The 15,735-nt window shown below is 43.9% G+C and overlaps 2 protein-coding genes across 2 annotated transcripts in view; both read right to left on the bottom strand.

Moving 5' to 3' along the window:
* ELF2 (E74 like ETS transcription factor 2) overlaps positions 1-4,549 on the bottom strand; it is a 45,947-nt gene extending 41,398 nt beyond the window's left edge. Inside the window, exon 1 of the mRNA XM_053403338.1 lies at positions 4,343-4,549. The gene's annotated coding sequence lies outside the window, so the exon portion shown is untranslated. The remainder of the gene's footprint in view (positions 1-4,342) is intronic.
* The window catches only part of NDUFC1 (NADH:ubiquinone oxidoreductase subunit C1), a 255,356-nt gene that overhangs the window by 213,870 nt on the left and 25,751 nt on the right, over positions 1-15,735 (bottom strand). The gene's annotated exons all lie outside the window — the stretch shown is intronic.

The following is a 15,735-nucleotide window of genomic DNA, read 5'->3' as shown; positions in this document are numbered from 1 at the left end:
TCTCCCCCTTCTACACAGCTGTTAAAGTTGCAGGAGCCCTGCTATTCTCATTTGCACCTGATCATCCTAGAGAAAAAGAAAGACATATGCAATAAATAATGTAAACTGGGTCTCATATTACAGGTTGGGATTAAAGGTCGGTCTTGGGTATGCTAAGACTGAAAAATACTGCCACAATGATATACCAATGTAATAAAGATGTATTTCAAGACAATTGCAAAACTGTATGGATATAACACAAGGAGAATTGCATTTCAGTGTCAGACACTGTCTGATGATTACTTTAATATTCAGAAAATTGTACAGTATCTATAGACACACTTCTTGATTTTTTTATCTTAAAAAAACCCTCCAAGAGGTTCACAAAAAAACATTAAATTTGTTTGCAAAAAAGTTACAAACAAGTATATAAAACATTCAAAAGATGAATTAAAATCAACAATGGCTAAATAGATAAAATGTGTATAATTTCCACATGTCTGATTAGGCTTCCCTAAACAAATATGTTTTAAGCAGGTGCCAAAAAGAGTATAGCAAAGGCACCTGATGTCCATAAGCAAAGAGTTCCAAATGTAGGTGCGGCCACACTAAAATATCCAAGTGTGGAACAGGTATTGCATGGCACCTTTAACATTGTCAGTTCTGCATATCATAGTGGTTCAGTGAGCATATATAGAGTAAGGCAATCCTAATAGTAACACCTTGAACTTAGCAACAGGTAACCAGCACAGATTTATATGCTGTCAGGGTCTCACTCCTGTCCACAACAATACTGTAGCACTTTGCACTAACTGCAGATCAAGCACAAGGGAAGCTCCAATAGCCTGCATTGTAGTAATCCAATCCAATCCAATCCAACTACTGTGGTCAAGCTCTCCCAGAGTCCAGTTGCACCAGTTGCAACTGGTAAAGGGTGTTTCTAACCACGGAGGCTACCTATGCCTCCAGTGACAAAACTGGATCCAGAAACACCCCCAAACTGTAACTGCTCCCTCAGGAGGAGTGCAACCCTGTCAAGGGTAGTCAAGTGTCCAATTTCTCAGCCACAGGAGCCACTCAACCAATACCTCTGCCTTGCTAGGATTCAAGCTCTATTTATTTCCCCTCATCCTTCCCACCACTGCATCCAGGCACCAGTCCAGGGCCCACACAGCCTTTCTTGATTCAGGTGTTATAGAGAAACAGAGATTAGTATTATCAACATACCGATGGCCAAAAACTCCAAAGACCATTTGCAGCAGGTTCATGCAGACATTAAGCAGTGCTGGAGACAGAATAGTGTCCTGTGGCACCTCATAGTGTAACTTTCAAGTGATTGAAAAGCACTCTCCCAGTACGTTGTCCCGAAGGTTGGTCCAGAATCACTGTAAAACAGTGTCGCCGCCAACCTCCCCACCCCCCAGTTCCCATGCCACAGAGCCAGTCTACCAGGGTAACCATGGCCAATGGTATCAAAAGCCACAGAGATCAGGAAGCAGAAGAAAGATAGAACTCTTGTCCTGCTCTCTGTTAAAGGTCATCATATGTACATGCACACACCTACTACCAGTTGTGGTTGGGATGAAAAAGTTATCATTTTAGCTGGTATCTACGGAAGCAAGAGTGGGGCTCTTTTCCCTGTGGGCAAACTTGCATGGGTGGGGGTGGGGAATGGGTAGCATAACAGATGCAACCCTTACACTAAGCTGCATTCAAGCTGCACAAAAGTCAGTGTTTCTATGAACTTTTCTCTCCAACCCCGTCTAAACAAGTAAGCTTCCTCGCAGTTCAAGGACACATTCCAATCAAGTAAAGCAATTGGGGAGGTTGAATAGCAGGGCCAGTCAGAGGCATGACCTAGGGAGAGTCCCAAGGACTGGAGAGAGATGGCTCCCCCAGACAGAAGGGTCCCACTCCTGTACCAAAGCTGGGCTGCATTCAAGTTCCATTGATTTCAATAAGAATTATACCATGACTAAATGCTTTTGTTGGGACCCAAGTGTAAGTCTGGACCCAACACTCAATTTATGGTTCATTTCTGCTCAAGGTATACAGATAATGTGCATAATGGTTTGTTTTAACTAATTATAATATTTTTAAAAAAACAACAGCATATACTGATACAAACACAAGAGCAACAGAAAAAGATGCAAACAAGTGAATCACATGAACAAAGACAAGAAAATTGGACTTAAAGTTTCTATTAAAATTGCTCTAATTGCTTGATAAATCAGCCTCAGCAATACAATTTTATACACATGCTGACACATGATTTTGCAGAATATCCTTAAGTGATAGATGCATTTTCTTCCATCCAAATATTCCAGTAGCACTTGAAAAATTAAAATAGAGATCAATGTCATTGATCTCTATTGTCAACACCACAATTACAACTGTCATGAAATTTAATACTATTTGTATGTCTATATGCCAAAGCTGATACTGTACATCTCTTGCACAGCCTGCATGCTAAACTACTAATAATTACTTTGAAATTCAAGTCTCTTGTCATCTTACATCTATTTCAAAAAAATTCTTTCAATCCTTTAAAATATAATTTAAATGTACAATAAGGAGGTCCACTTTCATTATGATTTCTTCGTCTCAATCCTTTACAACTTACTTCAGCAACATGTGGATATGAGCAAGTACTTCCACGAAACAAGTCCCACAAAATAATGACAGCTGAAAAGAGTTGCAACCATATGAGGTGCAAATCTCCCACCTCCTTCCAGAAACTAAGGACTACCGGTTCCTTTTAGTTACCAGTAGTACTAGGTCGTTTAGATTTAGAAGAAGTGAGATTTCCCTCTCAGGTCCCATGACCACCACCAACAACAAAGGCGAGCCATCGCTTCATCGAACTACTCGACTAATAAAGAACCTCTATCAAACAGCTAAGAGAACATGTCAGGACATATTTACAACAGCTCCTCCCTTAAAATACCGTCACGTGCAGAGGCCAGTGCTCCACATCCGTTCTTCGTAGACGTGGAAAATATTTGTAAGCCACGCGGGTACAAGGTTGTTTTTGTTTTGTTTAACGGGGGGGAGGGCAATCTATCTTTCACAGCCACGAAGGAAAGCGCTCTGATAACAGAAGCAGCCTTAACCGACGCTCCACCAAGGATGTGCGTATGCAAGTCTTATCCGGGAAAGGGAGGCAACCTCGACACCAGAAACTGAAAGTAAAGCCTTGCGGGGGAGGGCGGAGAGGCCAGCAGAGCCATCCCAACTGACAGGGGACGCGCGGATGGAGCTGCCTCCCTTCCAGGCAGCGGCGGCGGCGATGGCCTCGCTTACCCCACACATCCCCTCCCTTCCTAGAACCATCAACAAAGCCGAGCCAGCACGGATGGCGGGGGTGAGGGGGGTGGGGAGGGGACGACTTTCTTGTGCTGTACAGTGTTTTTCAGATACCCTTTTTGCGCTTTGTAAGCAATTCCTTTCGATGTCTCCCCCCAGCACCACCACGACTCGTGTATCCCGCAAATATTCAAATAGATTTGGGGGGGGTGAGGAGAGAGAAGATGACACTGTTTCTGCACTCCAGCCCCAGACAGACCCAAAAAAACCAAAAACCTGACAGACCAGCTTTCCCTTGGTTTAATCGCACATCTCTGAGGATTTCCTTTCCCCGTTGCCATTCCCCTCCACTTGCACGCAGCATACACAATTGCACAATCGCTCGGCGAGGAAAGGGAGGGGTCCCGCAAGGACTCCGAGGGGACTTTCCAGGGCCAGTCTGTGCCCAGCCTCCCTCCCCTGACCCGGGAAGACTTCCATTTACACACACACACTTATATAAGCCGATGGAGGGATGGCACTGACAAGAGCAGGGTCTCCCCCTCCCCCCGCCCCACGCAACTGAAGGGGGTCCCTTCGGGGATTTTCCAGCCTGCGCCCGGCGTCCCTTTGCCCGCCTTGCGCTGTTCGTGCTTCCAGGTCACAAACGTGAAGAGGGGAAAAGACACGGGTGCGAGGACAAGAGAGCAATTATCTCCCCTCCCCCCCAACCAAAAAAGAACTCCGGTCTTCCCGATGAGGTCGACCCTAATGATGGGGCGGGGGGGGGCCGAGAGAGACCTCCGTCCCTCGACTTCCCATCTACGGGCCCATCCGCTCTTCAGGCGGGGCGGGCGAAGCGAGGGGTCTGTGCCCCTCAGCCACCACCGAGGCCGGGTTTCAGCCCCGGAGCTCCCGCTGCCATTTCTCCGCGGGCCGAAAGAGCTCCGCAACGTCGCCTCCGACGGACAGGAGCGCGTCGGGGGCCGAGGAACAGCCGAGTGACCCCCGGGACTCAGCCCTTCGCTTTCCTACCGCCGCCTCCCCCCCCCCCGCCAGTGCTTCCCTCCCGCCTTACCTTGTTTATGTGTCAAAGGGAAACGTCACGTCGCCGCCGCTCTCCCCTCTCTCAGGCCGAAACAGCGGCGGGAGGAAAACAGCCGGCAGCAGCGGCGGCGGCAGCAGCAACAGCCAGGAGAAAACCAGCTCGCGAGGAGGCGGAGGGAGAGAGGGAGAGACGGAGAGGGAGGGCAGCTCGCTCGAAGCAGCAGCAGCAGCAGCAGCCGCCCAACGCCGGGGGAGGAGACACGAGGAGCGGGAGGAGGGACGGAGGGAGGGAGGGATCTGCGCCCGAGAGATACAGCCTCGGCTGCCCGCCCTCCTCCTCCCCAGCGCAGCGCGCGAGGGCGGCCCTCGGCCAAGTCCCCTTCTGCACATGCTCGCGCACCTGAGGCGCCTCCGCCGAAGGGGCGTGGGCGCGAAGGGAGCTCGCGCCCGCCCCGTGGCCTGGCTGGCGGCGACCGCCGCTCCTGTATGCACTGTTGTTCTTTGCGCCCAACAGCAGCAGCAGCAAACTGGCCCGGCTTGGTAGGCTTTTATGATCCTTCTTCTCTCTCGCATACACTGACTGACTGACTGACTAGCTTGCTGCATCCTGAGGAAATGCAGGTTCCATCTAGGGTGGCCCCCTGTGTGCCCCGTCTAAAATTGCCCAACTGCCCCCCACCCTCAAGGCAGCCTTAAAGGAGAAGATAGCTCTGAGGAACCCGTTTGATTGCATGCTTGGGATTATTATTTATTGAATTTATATACCGCCTTTCATCCAAAGATGCTAGGGCGGTTTATTGCAACGAGAACACAAAATGCCTATCACAGTAACAATAACCAATAAGTCTTATTAACTTTGTATGGGACTTAGGTCTGAGTGGGCAGGTTTAGGATCCTACTGATAATGAAATCCATGGGGAACCTCAGGACTAGGGTTTGGATGCAGTCCTCCCGGACTTTATATCTGTCTAGTCCTGGAGACTTTCTGCAGTAAGCACCCCGCCCTCAGAGCTTGATCCCTGCCCTCCTTGAGTGCTTTTGCTTGGCCGGAATGTGTCCTTGAGTTGTAATGGGTTTATAGAAATATCTGCCTTTTACATGGCTGGGCTGTGTGACCTACTGTTCAAATCTGTAGGCTCCACCATCTCTTGTCTCTGACCCTACCCATAGTAGGCATCTGATCCCTAGAAAGTTACCCAAAAGACCATGCTTTACCCACCCTCGGGGTAAAAAAAGGCTCTGGTTATATGCTGTTACTTGGAAGTAGCACCATTGGTCCCAGCAGAACGCATTTCTGTATAAACATGAATAGGCTTTGGCTGCACAGCTGTGTAGAGAATTTGGACTTTGGGCAGGTACTAGAGCCATTTAACAGTTACTACTTTCCCTTCGTTTTGATCTTAAGTGCTTCATCTGTTTGAGGTCAATATGCTAGTCATCCATTAGGCAGAGGATCTACTCCCAACCGTCTTGGCCATCCACCTGTGGAATGATGTCAAATCCTCGCTGGCATCAGCTTGCAGAAAGCCCCCAAATGGGGGATGGGTGGGCAGGGAAGGGCTGAGACAGTCCTGGATCCCAAACTAGCCTCACTATCATCTGATGGCATCAAGCCTGGTGATTTGCCTGTCCCAGCTGGCATGAGCTGTATATTACAGATGTGGCAACAGTCCTGACACACTTAAAGTCCCGCAATTCCCCAATTGAGGTCTTAATTGCAGTCAGCCCTATGCGGTAACTATTTCCATTGTCTACTGAGGACTGTCTCACACAATTCTACACCTGCCTATTCAGGAATTTAAAAAGAGGCATAACTCCTAAGTAAGGGGGTGTATCAGAAAATAAGTCTTGTTGAACTCAGTGGCACATAAGAAGATCACACATCAGTAAAAGTATTTTTATTCATCTATAAAAAGAAGCTTGTTTGAAAAATGATGAGTGGCCCATTGTGACTGAGAGATTGGGTGGCCAAGTGAAAAAGGATGGGACTCTTGCACGTTCAATAGTTATACAGAAGAGGAAGCTTCAATTGATGAAGTTTGTTACTCAAGCTAAATCTGCTGAAATCCCCTCTTCTGCACAGCTGTTAAAGGGGCAGGAGCCCTGTCTTTAAAGCTCTTAAAGGGGCAGGAGCCCTCTCTCCAGATTGTATCGCATTACAAGATTCAGATTCCAGATGCCGCACTGGAAGTTGCAGCCTTGCTTAGTGCCTAGACACCTTGAAAGGTGTTTATATGTTCAGGTGCTGTTCCAGGGCGATGACCTTGAAGCTCTGACTACGAGTTCAGTTTCTTCCTGTGGCCTTGCCATCTGCTTTCTGATCTACCTACATCCTATCTACAGAACAATATTTCATCAGTCTCTTTGTTTAAGGATTAGGCCAACTGATAAGGTGTCAAGGACATTGACCTTAAACCAGGAAATCTGCAGAGAATTGGAACCTTTCAGAGATTTGAGTGTCATCTCTGTGTGCAAAATCCTTTTTAAATAGTCTCATAGGAGGTTTGATGTAGTTGTTAGACGCAGCCTTTCCGAACCTTGTGTCCCCAGATGTTGTTGGACTACAAGACCCATCATCCCTTACCTGGTCCTGTTAGCCAGGCATGATGGAAGTTGTAGTCCAACAACATCTGGGTACCCAAAGATGAGAAAGGCTGTATAGTGTGTGAACTAGGACCAGGGAGACCTCACTTTATGTAAAAATTATCTCTCAGCCTACAGCACCTCACAAAATTATTGTGAGGATAAAACAAATGGGCCAAACCATACCATTCCTGCTACATATCAAACAGCTGCCATCCCTGTTATTTGTTTGATAATATCTGTTACCCTGTTGAAGACCTTTCTTTTTTAGCAAGATCTTAAGTAGAGATTTGTTTCCCAGTCTGTATTTGTGTTGGACTTGTTTTTAATACACTTTCATTATTGATGTTTTCATTGTTAAATTGCTTTGAAGTGTTTTATGGGGAGCAGTTCATAAATACTAGAAATAATAATGATTATTATAACACACTGCCTTCAACTCCTTGGAGGAAAGATGGGATATATATTTAGTAAATAATTAAGTTCCCATTGCAGTTGGGATTACTGTCCCCCCCCCCCCGAAATAGTACCTAAACTCAAGACAGTCATTTTCCCCCACAACCTCTCTCCTATGCTTCTTATAGCAGGTTGATTTGCAGACAATAGTACTTATCTTTATAGCAGGAAAAGCAATATTTGCTGGAACTGGAGATATAGTTGATTTTAGACAGACAATATCCTGATCATCACATAGTTATCTAGTAGACTTCTCTCAGTCTGGTTGACTCTGATTATGCAAGACTTCCTAGATCCCAGCCTCAGGCGTGAAATCAAAGGCCCTTTGTTACATTTTCCGCACCTGACTTTCTCTGTCATGTCATCAACACACCTCTTTGCTTGCCAGAGTCCAGATGACAAGCTGAGGGTTACAGATGTTCTGTGTATCAGTTACTAACCTGGTGGGAATTATTGCCAGGGTGATCACTTCCAAAAGAAGGCTCTTGTGCCTTTAATGGTTGTGCAGAGTTCATAGAAAATTTTGGCAAAGGCAACTTGTCTTGCAAGGTCGAAAAGCTACACTAGCTGCAGTCCCTTGTCTGTACAGCTGTTAAAAGAGACAGGAACCCTTTTCTGTTTTGCTTCCAGTCAGTCTATCCTCAGAGGGGGGAGAGATTCACTTCTTTTCACCATGTTATCCCTGTTTTCCCTCATTCTTCAGTATGAGATTCATTGTTGATGTACAGGTAATCCTAAAACTTCCTAATTCAGATTACTTTGGCAATTCTCAGGAGGAATTGGCAGGGAAAGAGCTGCATAGTTATGTGATGCTGATATATAAAGTGCCTTTCCTTTAATTGGGAACATGCAACCTTTTGTTAGTTTTTAGCCTTATTTGTTTAAGGTGAAAGGAAAAGAAAACTGAACAAGGAGGAGCTGAGCTGTGTTTCATGGGGTATGTATGTTAGGATAGGGATGGGGAATCTGTGGCTGTCCAGATTATCTTGGACTCTAATTCCCATCATCCCTAACTATTGGTCATGCTGACTAGGGCAGATGGGAGCTAGAGTACAAGGAGATATCTGGATATGGACTTCCACAAACAATACATGTTGTGATGTGGGTTATGAGTTTGTTTTAAATATGCAGAACCTGTTTATGAACAAAATGATCTAAGCACCAAGGAATAATGAGCTGTTCATCATAACAGTTCTACACAGATTTTTCCTTATTTGTAAACTATAAGAATTCAACACTTCACAAGGCTTATGAAGTTTAATCTCGTTAAACAAACACTTTTTATATCTATGACAAGTGGAAACAGCATTAGAAACTGAGATATGAAAGCTAGGAGCTAAATGTCACCTTAAAGGTAGGTTATGGCGCAACAAAAGAATGTCTAGGTGTGATTTTTTTAATAGAAAGAATACAAAGCTGAAAATGAATGAACTTCAGCTAAAATATTATGTTCATTTTTCACATGGTCTAGTCTTTCCCTTGCCTTCCCCCCTAATATTCTTAAGAGGATCTCTTCTTCAGAGAGTAGCTGGAAGTGGGGAGGCAGAAAAAGATCCTTCTTTCCTTCCACTCTGCAGTTTTAATTTGAAATCCTAGGCACATTACTGCACCCAGAGCTCAGAAACTGCTTGCGCTAATGAAATTCCTTGTCGCAAAATGTGCAAAGAACAATGGGAGTTTTGAACACTGAGTGGAAAAGTTTACAACTGTGGTGATTTGTGCCTGGGGGAACATCAGAACACTTCTTATCCAGGTGTTGGATTATTATCTGAATCGTAAATGGGTTTTTGAAGGTAAAGTTGCCCCCGTTTGGACTCTTGCCCAATAAAACAGAACAAAATTATGACCAACCAGTTACGTTGCAAATCATTCCAGTTTACTGTTCGAAAGAACTGTGCTTCCTTTAAAATATATTTAATAAAGCCACTAATTTCCATTGAAAGAAAAGTACATTAAGTGATCCCGTATATGTTGTTGTTTAATGTTAGATCTGTTGCTAGTTGTATGTTTGTTTGTTTTAGTTCAAGAGCTTCCAGCAACCTTACAGATTTTGACTTAGTGCCCCCTTCTGTTTGACACATGTCACTACACTCAAAGCAACTGGCTGCCAGTTAGTCACCAAGCCAATTTTAAGTTTCTGCTACTTGCATACAAAACTCTAGATAAAAGGCACAATGATCAGCTAACAGAATCCAGTTCAGATTATTGGTTTGCGATAATACAGAGGGAGGCTTTTTTCTGGTGGCAAGGGATGTAGCTCAGTGGTAGAATATCTGCCTGCATGCAGAAGGTCTCTGTTTCAATCCTTGGCACTCCCAGAAAAGACTGGAAGAGAATCCTGGCTGAGCTGATTCAGTATAAGGCAGCTGTATATGCTCCTTTACTGGTTTGGAATGTCCCCCCTGCTGAAATAGGAAAAGCCCCATCATGGTTGCCATTCTTCCAGCTTCTGAAGTTACTCCTGTTTAAGTAAGCATTCTCCTGAGGTAAGCTTCTGCTTTTATTTTAACGGTATGCTTTTTTATTTATTGTTTTATTATATGTTTTAATTAAGAATGTTTTAATGCCCAGTGGATTTGTGTTTTAATTATGTAATAATTTTACAGTTGTAAACCGCTGAAGAAACCATTTTGACACATAAGCGGTATATAAATTATTAAAAAATAGTGCACTTGGTCAATCATCTTAAACATTGCAACAGAATGCTTCAGAAACGTCTGTACTGGGTCCCAAGGTTGAACTCTGAAGGCATCTGAGGCTACTACCTTGCTGAAATGAAGCAGGTCTGGATCTAGTCGGTGTTTGGGTGGGAGATTTCCTGGGAACCACATGAATGTCACCTTAGGTCCCATACAGAAGAAAAGTGAGTGAGACAGAAAACTAAGGGAATAAATAAAGCAAGTAGGAAGAAATGTGTATGCTGTGTTATAGGGGGAAAGAGGTATAAAAAACCATATAACTAGAAACCAGAAATGGAAATTTTGACTCTTTTGAGTGCTCTACAGCATCAACACCATAAAGCCCTTCAGTTCCTAGACTGCACCTTCACACACACAGCATACCTTTGAAGTACATTTGAAGCACATTCTTTCCCTCAAAGAATTCTGGGTACCATGGTTTGCTATGAATTGCTGGGAATTGTAAGTCTGTGAATCCACTGTAGTGCCCACAATTCTTTGAGGATGTGTTACAGATCACACAGCCTGGTTTCCTCTCTTCCTGTCCTCTTCACTGCCTGGTCTGTATGTCCCTGCCTCCCCATGCTCCTTGCTCTTCACAGCCCTTTCTGCTCTTAGGCCTTGTGTAAGTTTCCCCTTCCCAAGTATAACCGTTCAACCAATGAGCGGAGGGTGAATTTGCAGAGGTGTGGAATCCAATCTGTTGGGTAAATATATCAACCTAATTTGAAGTGATCTTGCTCCTTTAGTTGTGTATGTATGTTTTTAAAAGAGTGTTTCTTTAGTAGAAAACTACCTTCTTAATGCCAATACAGTGGTACCTCTAGATACAAGCGGGATCCGTTCCGGAGCCCCATTCGCATCTAGAAGCAAATGTAACTAGTGATGGCACGTCTACGCGCGCGCGTGCCACTTTTCGCCGCTTCTGCGCATGCGTGTAACGTCATTTTGAGCGTATGCGCAAGCGGCGAAACCTGGAAGTAACGCGCTCCGTTACTTCTGGGTTGCCACAGAGCGCAACTCGAACGCACTCAACTCGAAGCATATTCAACCCAAGGTATGACTGTACAGTGGTACCTCGGGTTACATACGCTTCAGGTTACAGACTCCGCTAACCCAGAAATAGTACGTCTGGTTAAGAATTTCGCTCCAGGATGAGAACAGAAATTGTGCTCTGGCGACGCGGCGGCAGCAGGAGGCCCCATTAGCTAAAGTGGTGCTTCAGGTAAAGAACAGTTTCAGGTTAAGAACAGACCTCCGGAATGAATTAAGTACTTAACCCAAGGTACCACTGTACAGGCTTTACTTCAAGCTAATTCAGATTCTGGGGGGAAAATAAGATTTGAGATATCTCTCTTCAGTGCATTCTGAACCTTAACAATGTGTTCATGGTCCTGAATAAGGCCATAATCCCAATGGCAGTTAATGAAAAAAAGGCTTACTCCGTCCGAAAGGTGAAACTATATGGATGTTAACAACTTGATGCAAACTGACACTAGTACGTAGTTCTGAACTGAAGTAATAATCTAAACAAATCATGTTTGCCACTAGTGCCAAGGTCGGTATACTCCTCTACTGGAATTTTTATCAGCGATTTCCAAAAGAAATTAATGCTTCATTTAATATATGAATTGTTAAATTGTTCGCTGATGAATCTTTGTGATTATTACAAGGATACAAAATTCTACTGCCTACTTAAAGCTGTTATTCATGGAAATCCCAGTACCTTTGCTTTGTGATACAACCACACAGATCCAAGGCATAGAGGCACCTCCAGTCCATCAGGAAACCACCCTTCATATTCATGAATAGCATTTTAAAGATCCCAGATGCACTACTGGATTGTACAAAACAGGGATCTGAAGCACAAATTCTTTCAGACCATCTCCAAAAATCATGACATGACAGATGCGAACACAACATCGGAATAACATTAAGTGTGTTGGCCAACATGCACTGTCAAACTAATAAAGAATGCTCAAAACCAGGAAAATGAGATATGTCAGCAAAACACTGATGAAGACGACAGTGGGCTAGCTGCAGTATGATCACATTATTCTGTTCTGAGTTAGTAACAGGTTATCTACAGGATATTACATTTGAAAGCAAAAGGAAATAGTAAATTGCCATGAATGTGCCCTAAGGGAGGTACTGTAATCTTTCCAAGAGTGTATTCCTTGTAGACTGAACATTATATATTCCTTTTAAAGCCCAGCTATGTTTTGATAAATGGCTCTGTTATAGGTAACCAGAGCAAAAACTGTCATTCTCAGCACCTTTACTTAAAAATCAATTATGTTAAAGCCAATAGGACTTACTGCAGAGATCTTTTCTGCATTCAAGAAAACACTTGGTCAGAATAATCTTGCCTCTATTGAGAGATCTGCTTTTACTGTCTTATATTGGAACAAGGCATGTAGTTGTATCAGAGAGGAAAATATAATTTCCCGGTAAATTATAATGTGCCATCCTATTCACAAGAAATATTTGTAATTACAGTGGTACCTCAGGTTACATATGCTTCAGGTTACAGACTCTGCTAACCCAGAAATATTACCTCAGGTTAAGAACTTTGCTTCAGGATGAGAACAGAAATTGTGCTCCGGCGGCAGCAGGAGGCCCCATTAGCTAAAGTGGTGCTTCAGGTTAAGTACAGTTTCAGGTTAAGAACGGATCCAGAATGAATTAAGTACTTAACCTGAGGTACCACTATACTGTTGTGAGGTCATAATAGAGGCATGTTCAGCATCAGCCCATAGGCCCCTCCCTGCTTATTTGCAATCCTTTGTAGGAATTCCAAATGACTATTTGTGGTGGTCCTTTCCAGTCTTTACAGGCCCATGTTAAGCCCAATCAATAGTGGGAGTGAAGACAGGAAAATGCCCATATTGTGTTCCTCTTCTCCCTGGATCCAGAGTAGTATGGTGGAACAAGCATCCATTTTTCAAGCCTGTTACAGCCAATCAATCACTGCTTACTCAAGGCCAAACTAGGCAAGATATAGAACACAGGGATGGTCTCTCACCTTTTTTTTTGGTTTATTTTTATTAAAATGCAGTCACTGAATAGGGGCTTGGACACACAGCAACAAGGATCTGGGTAGAATGATAGGACAAATGCCATGGCTGAGAAGTAGAACCAGTTTGTGTACATATTACTGTACTGAAATGCAGCAAGGTTGTTCCTTATCTCAATTGGGATCAAAGCTGTTTTGGGGAAAATGGCATCCAAACACAGTATTCCATAAGAAACAAGAGGATAGATGTGGATTGTGGCTAATGGGTGCATACCACTTTCAAAACTAGCAGTAGGAGCACACTGGATGGAATAAATGGGAGTGTGTACACATCCTTTACTTTCTTCATAAAAAAATTAATTCTTTGTACTGTCTTTCTCTTCTTATGCTACCTCCTCTGCTTTCTCTTATTGTCTCATTCCAACACTGACATTGGGCTCAAATGCCGAGGCAAATAAGGGGTGGTGGAGCCTAACCAGGCTGTAATGCCAGGCTGCATCTCAAGTACACTTACTGGGGAGTAAGCCACATTGCGTTCAGTGGGACTTCCTTTTGATTAAAGTATTATTAGTATTGCATTGCATTATAAACATAATATGTAGGACTGTATAGTGTCTCCCCTGCTCATATAATGGGATAGAGCAAAAATATGTAAAAATGAGAGGGCTGTGACCCTTCTTGCAAGTTCTAAAGATTCCAGTTGCGCCATGGCTCATGACCTGTCAAATCAGTCTGGATCATGAACCAGTTGAAGCATGAAATGGGAGGTGGAGAGGCAAGCAACTGTTGGAAGAGGGTCAATGAATGGCAAGAGAAAACAGACTTTTTCAGCAGAGCAACCCTGCAACAGGGTTTTAGATGCAGTGGCCAGACTACAACAAAATAACGTCTGAAGGAAAGAGTCCTCTTTTCACACCACCCCTAGTCACTCTCAGATATGTTCCAGCTACTAACTTGGTTATATGTCTTTCATTCTGACTCAGTTACAGCATACTGCTGTAAATGTTTGCTCAAAAGTAATTTCCAAGTCCATAGTTATTCCCATGCACTGGGTGGCTTACCCAGACTTGCCTCCCACCAGCATGAAAAGGGTATTTTGGGGGGACAGGCCACTGAAAATTCTTATGAAAAACAGCATGGGAATAATAAATATTTATTTTTTATGCTTATGTTAGAAATAGGTTGTTTCATTTACGTGAGGAAGAACTTGTTCCCCAGAAACATGTACAATGAACTATTTACACTGCCTAAGTCTCTTGAACTGTGTTAAGAAAACAAAGTAATCTCTGTGAATGAGACTTGTTTAGTTCTCTATGAACTTCATCTTTCATTTAATGAACTATTCTATTAGCTAACCCAGCCATCAAGACATTGTTCGCTCTAATGCAGAATGTCACATTCAAATACTTCTGAAGATACTTCTTTCTAAAAACTATGGAGCTAAAAGAATAGCAGATGGCTAGCATAACACAACTTGGAATTTGCCTGGAGCTGTGGACCAGCATGATCAAAAGCTGGAGTCCACTGCAATTTAATTCATCTCTTAAATTGTGCATGTTAAATCAGTGGTACTGAGTAACGCACAGTAATTTTAACATATAAGCACACAAGCTGTTGCATTGCCATTGTCAAGTATGACATTTAGGGTCTTGCTTGTATTTAAAAGACTATTTTCAAATTTGAACTTTCTGCATAGTTTACATTATTTTAATAAAGTCATATTCAAGGGAATAATATTTCCATATTTTGCCAGGGGCGGAAAGCTGTGACTAGTGGCATCCAATGTCTAAAGTTATTCAAGATCAGCACCAACAGAGCCCTCCATGTCTACTTAGAAGTGTGACTGAATTAAATTAAGCTTACTCACAGGTAGGGGTGTATGGGGTTTTAGGGGAGGGGTAGTACCTCTGGTGAGGGACATGTCATGCTCCTTCTGGGGTGGTTTCTCCAGCTTTGGTCCCTAGCCTGCACTCAGCTCTCACCTGTGGCTCCTAGAAGCTGTCAGCATGTGACAGTAGCCACACCCCAGGAAATGGCTTTGACTGGCCAGTTAAACCAGGTGAGAGTAGCCAATGGATCTCAAACACTCAGTGAGTTAGGAACTTCCTATGCATGCAAAGACAGGTTCCAGCAGATTGAGCGGATGAGACCAATAGTAGGTCCAATGGTCAAGAAGGTGGTTTCTGCATGTGCTATGAGGGAAGTGAAGGGCAGATGGGGCTCATCAACTTGGGAAGGTAGCCCATCTAAGAGAAGGAAAGCTCTGATCCAAAACCTCTGCTGCCTTGTGGGACATCTTCAGGAGAAGAAAAAGGCTAAGGAGCAAACCCTACAGGAATCCAGAGTGGAGTCCCTAACATGGTTGGATGACGCCTTGTATGCCTCCTTCCGGCAACTCCTGCAGTCAAGCTGGTTCCGAACATACTGCTCTGCTTTCCTTTGGATCACATCAGTGAGGCCTGAGGAGCTGGATCCTGAGAACCCATTACCTTCAAGATGTTGAGGGATTCCAACTCCCATCAGCCCCAGCCAGTATGTCTAAATATCACCACAATCCAACATAATCTGGACAGTGCCGTTGCACTCTGCTTGTGGATTTCCCATGGGCATCTGGTTGACTACTTTGAGAAGAGGATGCTGGACTAGATCCAACATGCTCTTACATTCTTAATGGAGAGCCACAGGTTCTTG

The sequence above is a fragment of the Podarcis raffonei genome, chromosome 9, assembly GCF_027172205.1.
Source record: "Podarcis raffonei isolate rPodRaf1 chromosome 9, rPodRaf1.pri, whole genome shotgun sequence".
In the NCBI taxonomy this organism is placed as follows: Eukaryota; Metazoa; Chordata; class Lepidosauria; order Squamata; family Lacertidae; genus Podarcis; species Podarcis raffonei.
This window is presented reverse-complemented; position numbering and strand designations above follow the sequence as displayed.